This window comes from Triticum aestivum, chromosome 3B, assembly GCF_018294505.1.
Source record: "Triticum aestivum cultivar Chinese Spring chromosome 3B, IWGSC CS RefSeq v2.1, whole genome shotgun sequence".
NCBI lineage: Eukaryota > Viridiplantae > Streptophyta > Magnoliopsida > Poales > Poaceae > Triticum > Triticum aestivum.
In genome coordinates, this window is record NC_057801.1 from 126,991,590 (window position 1) to 126,997,589 (window position 6,000).

Below are 6,000 nucleotides of genomic sequence, written 5' to 3' on the forward strand. Positions count from 1 at the left end.
CTTGCATATTGAACTTCTTGAATAAGTGCTTGGTGTACTTAGTTTGAGAAACAAAAGTACCTTCCTTAGTTTGCTTGATTTGCAAACCAAGAAAGAATTTGAGTTCACTCATCATAGACATCTCAAACTTCTCCGACATTAGCTTCCCAAACTTTTCACTAGAATGAGGGTTAGTTGAACCAAATATAATATCATCAACATAGATTTGGCACACAAAGAGTTCTCCATTAACCCTTTTAGTAAAAAGTGTTGAATCAATTTTCCCAATTTCAAAGCCTTTTTAAATAAGGAACTTGGTCAAGCATTTATACCACGCTCTAGGAGCTTGTTTAAGACCATAAAGAGCTTTGTGAAGTTTGTAAACATGATTGGGTTTCTTAGGATTGACAAAGCCGGGAGGTTGCTTAACATAAACTTCCTCCTCCATTTCACCATTTAGAAAAGCACTTTTAATGTCCATTTGGTACAAGGTGATATCATGATGATTAGCATAGGCAAGTAAGATGCGAATGGACTCAAGTCTAGCAACAGGGGCGTAGGTCTCACCATAGTCCATACCTTCGACTTGTGTGTAGCCTTGGGCGACGAGATGTGCTTTGTTGCGAACTACTTGTCCATCTTCATCTAGCTTGTTGCGAAACACCCATTTGGTACCGATGATGTTGTGGTTGTTGTCGGGCTTCTCAACCAGTGTCCAAACTTGGTTCCTCTCAAAGTTGTGTAGCTCTTCATGCATAGCATTTATCCAATCCGGATCTTCCAGTGCTTCTTCAACCTTCATAGGTTCAATTCTAGAGATGAAAGAATAGTTTTCACAAAAGTTAGCTAAACGAGTTTTAGATCGAGTGATTCTCCCAGTTTGAATGTCATTGTAGATTTGCTCGACGGGATGATCTTTAGCAATTCTTGCTCGAACTCGTGAAAGCTTTTGCTTGGGTCTTCGTTGAACATCTTCTTCATCTTGTTCTTCTTCTTGGCCTTCTTCATTGTTGGCGTTGTCGTTCTCTTGTCGTGGTGGAGAAGGAGGTTGTTGACGTTCATCTTGATGCACTTCCTCGTTTTCTTCATCTTGGTGTGTCCCACTTGTGGATGCTTCCGTATCAACTCTTGGTTCACCTTGTCGTGAAGTAGAAGCTTCCACTTGGACGGACGAGGTACTCTCCTTCACCTCCGTTGGACGGACCTTGCCAATAGACAAGTCTTGGATTGCTTCCGAAGGATCTTTGTCTCCTACATCAATTGGCAATTGCTCTACTTGCGAGCCGTTAGATTCATCAAACTTCACATCTACCGTCTCTTCAACCTTTCGGGTGAAATTGTTGTAGACACGGTAAGTGTGAGAGTTTGAGCCATAACCTAGTAGGAAACCTTCATGAGACTTAGGAGCAAATTTAGAACGACGATGCTTATCAAGAATGTAGCACTTTGAGCCGAATACTCGAAAGTATCCAACTTGGGGTTTGTTACCGGTGAGGAGCTCGTATGCCGTCTTGCCGAGTAGCTTGTGAAGATACAAGCGATTTGTTGCATGACAAGCTGTCTCAACCGCTTCTGCCCAAAAGTGCTTCGGCGTCTTGTACTCATCAAGCATCGTTCTCGCCATTTCGATGAGCGTCCGGTTCTTCCTCTCAACAACTCCATTTTGTTGAGGTGTGTACGTAGCCGAGAACTCGTGTGAAATCCCTTCTTCGTCAAGAAAGGTGTCCACATTTGCGTTCTTGAACTCCGTTCCGTTGTCGCTGCGAACCTTCTTGATCTTCACTTCAAATTGATTTTGGGCCTTCCTAGCGAAGTTTTTGAAGATCTTTTGGACCTGCGATTTATCATCGAGAAAGAACACCCACGTAAATCTGGAAAAATCATCAACTATAACTAGACCAAAAGAATTTCCACCGAGACTCTTGTAAGAGTTGGGACCAAAGAGATCCATATGAAGCAGCTCGAGTGGCCTCTTTGTGGTCATGATGTTCTTCACGGGATGCCTTCCTCCAACCTGTTTACCTGCTTGACAAGCACTGCAAAGTCTATCCTTATCAAATATGACATCATTAACTCCAAGGATATGATTTCCCTTAATAAGCTTGTCAAGGTTCCGCATACCAACGTGACCTAATCGTCTATGCCATAACCAACCTTTTGAGGATTTAGCAATGAAGCAAGTTTTAGGTTGAGCCTTTTTAGTGAAATCAACAATGTATAGATCACCTCTACGTATACCGGTAAAGACCATTTTATGATTGTCTCGACGAAACACTTGGCAATCTACTTCAGTAAATAGGACATTGAAACCGAAATCAGCAAGTCTAGATACTGAAAGTAAGTTGTATCCAAGAGATTCAACGAGCATGACATTTTGTATGGAGCTATCATGTGATATGGCCACCTTACCGAGGCCAACCACCTTACCCTTTGAGTTGTCACCGAAAGTGACATACTTTCGAGGACTATCATTATCAGCAAGCTCATGAAACATGTCTTTATCTCCGGTCATGTGATCGGTACATCCACTATCAAGAACCCATTCCTTTCCTCCTGACATATATCCCCGAAGATTTGCCATAAGACCAAAGTGTCTCATTGCATCATCAAGATCGAAGTCACTATCATCATCCTCATCATAGTATCCATGTTCAACATCGTCATGTGGTGGATCAAATCCTAGAGAGGGTGATTCGTTAGAGTGAGTTTGACAATGATCTTGTCTATGAATTTTTATAGCTTCGGAAATAATATCACTAATAATACCAACATTTCCTTTGGCACGCATAAGGTTTGTAAGCTCAAATAGACGATCACCAAACATAGGATCACTAGTATTCATTTTACTCAAAGCAATAGACTTATGGAGAATTTCATCAAGATTTTTCAAGAATAATCTGGAAATCGTTCCTCAAGAAATTTCCATATAGTATAGGCACACTTAAAAGTAGGCAAACATCCAATCAAGTTTCTAGGCAATCCTCTAATGATAAGTTCGGCAGTTCTAAGATTCCTAAGCATGTCAATTGACTCATCATGGGTAGGATGCATAGGATTAACATAAGGTGCACAAGGGCTAGCAGTGTACTTATTCAAATGATATTGATTGAAAATTACAAGCATCTCATTTTTCCACTCATGAAAATACTCTCCATCAAGAATAGGCACTCTATGTCTAAGACTCCCCAAAGTAGACTCATCCATCTTCCTCCAATGGTGATTAAACCAAGGCAATGGAGACCAATGCTCTGATACCACTTGTAGGACCTTGAGAAGAGGTGTCTAGAGGGGGGTGATTAGACACTAAGTACCAAAGTTGCAGTTTTTAACCTTTCTTAAAGTTTAAGTGGAGTTTAGGCACAAGTTTAACATTCACAACACATATCAAGCAAGCATGCAAAGAGTATATGAGCAGCGGAAAGTAAAGCATGCAACTTGCAAGAATGTAAAGGGAAGGGTTTGGAGGATTCAAACGCAATTGGAGACACGGATGTTTTTGGCGTGGTTCCGATAGGTGGTGCTATCGTACATCCACGTTGATGGAGACTTCAACCCACGAAGGGTAACGGTTGCGCGAGTCCACGGAGGGCTCCACCCACGAAGGGTCCACGAAGAAGCAACCTTGTCTATCCCACCATGGCCGTCGCCCACGAAGGACTTGCCTCACTAGCGGTAGATCTTCACGAAGTAGGCGATCTCCTTGCCCTTACAAACTCCTTGGTTCAACTCCACAATCTTGTCGGAGGCTCCCAAGTGACACCTAGCCAATCTTGGAGACACCACTCTCCAAGAAGTAACAAATGGTGCGTTGATGATGAACTCCTTGCTCTTGTGCTTCAAATGATAGTCTCCCCAACACTCAACTCTCTCTCATAGGATTTGGATCTGGTGGAAAGAGGGTTTGAGTGGAAAGCAACTTGGGAAGGCTAGAGATCAAGATTCATATGGTAGGAATGGAATATCTTGGCCTCAACACATGAGTAGGTGGTTCTCTCTCAAAAATGGTAAGTTGGAAGTGTAGGTTTAGTCTGATGGCTCTCTCCACGAATGAAGAGGAGGTGGAGGGGTATATATATCCTCCACACAAAATCTAACCATTACACACAATTTACCAAACTCGTTGGGACCGAATCAACAAACTCGGTCGGACCGATTTAGTAAATCTAGTGACCGTTAGGATTTTCGGTGGGACCAAAATGCAACTCGATAGGACCGATATGGTTAGGGTTAGGGCATAACGTAATCTCGGTGAGACCGATTACACAAACTCGGTGAGACCGATTTTGGTAATTAGCTAACCAGAGAGTTGGTCAGGAAAACTCGGTTGGACTGATTACTCAAACTCGGTGGGACCGATTTTGGTAATGAGTCAACCAGGAAGTTTGCATTGTAATCTCGGTAGTACCGATTGCTCAAACTCGATGAGGCCGATTTGATAATGGAAATACACAGAGAGATTACAATCCCATCTCGGTGAGACCGAGATCCCTATCGGCGAGACCGATTTGCCTAGGGTTTGTGGCAGTGGCTAAGACATCCAAACTCGGTGGTGCCGGATAGAAAGAATCGGTGGGGCCGAGTTTGACTTTAGGTTTAGGACATATGTGTGGAAGTGTGAAAGTAGTTGAGGGTATTTGGAGCATATCACTAAGCACTTGAAGGAAGAGGCTCATTAAGCAACACCTCATCCCTCCTTGATAGTATTGGCTTTTCCTATAGACTCAATGTGATCTTGGATCACTAAAATGTAAAATGAAGAGTCTTGAGCTTGAAGCTTGAGCCAATCCTTTGTCCTTAGCATCTTGAAGGAGTTCCACATCCTTTAGTCCATGCCACTCCATTGTTAAACTTATCTGAAGCATACTAGATAAAAGTGTTAGTCCAACAAGAGATATGTTGAAATTAATTACCAAAACCACCTAGGGAGCACTTGTGCTTTCAGCGGGCCGTGGGCAAGTGCGTGCGTACGAGCTCGCGAATAAAGCTTGGCCTCTGTGTATCGCTAGTAAGGAGCTGAGTACGTGCTCAGGAAAGAAAAGGATGCCGTTCGAGCGGCGGGTGGCGTATGTGCGCCAGGAAAATACTTGTGTGTCTGTTCTTCTTCCTTCCCCTTCCTTCTTCTTCCTCTGGTGATCTAGTTCAGAGAGAGAGAAAGGTGCAGCGAGAGAGAGAGAGAGAGAGAGTTATAGCTAGGGCATAGCCACGGCAGCAACAATTGGTATTAGAGCTTCAGTTCGGGTGATCACCGGCGACCATGGCGCTCGTCCCTCATGGCGGAGGTGCGGGCGGATCAACGTCGATGGTGATGCCAATGCTCACGGTGGACAACTACACCGTCTAGGCGATCAAGGCACAGGCCATCCTCGACGTGCACACTGTGTGGGAGGCGGTGGCGTCGGGCGATGCATCAATGAACGCGCGGAAGGGCAAGACGGCGCGCGCGTTGTTGCTCGGAGCGCTGCCGGAGGACGTGTTGCTGCAGGTGTCGATGAGGCTCACCACCAGGAAGGTATGGGACTCCTTGAAGGTGAGGTTCGTCGGTGCTGATCGGGTCCGCGCGGCGAGGCCGGTGATGTTGCGCGGCGAATTCGACCGCCTGAAGATGGTGGACGACGAGGAGCTCGACGTGTATGGCAGGAGGCTCGCGGCGATGGCGGCGAGGTATGCTAACCTCGGGGAGACGCTGGGCGACGGGCCGCTCGTCAAGAAGCTACTGGATACGGTGCAGGATCGACTTTTCCCCGTCGTCGCCGGCATCGAGCAGTTCCATGAAGTGACGACGATGGCGTTCGACGAGGCGCTCGGGCGGCTGCGCGCGTTTGATGAGCGGTTTCGGTGCCATGGACAAGACGGCGGCGAGCGTGGCGGCAATCAGCTGATGCTCACCATCATGCAGTGGCGGGCGCGGGAGCGGCAGCAGGAAGGAGCACGCGACGATGATGACGGGCGGAGCGTGGCGTCGGGCTTCGGCAACAAACGGCGCAGACGCTGCTACAAGTGCGGCGAGCGCGGCCACTTCAA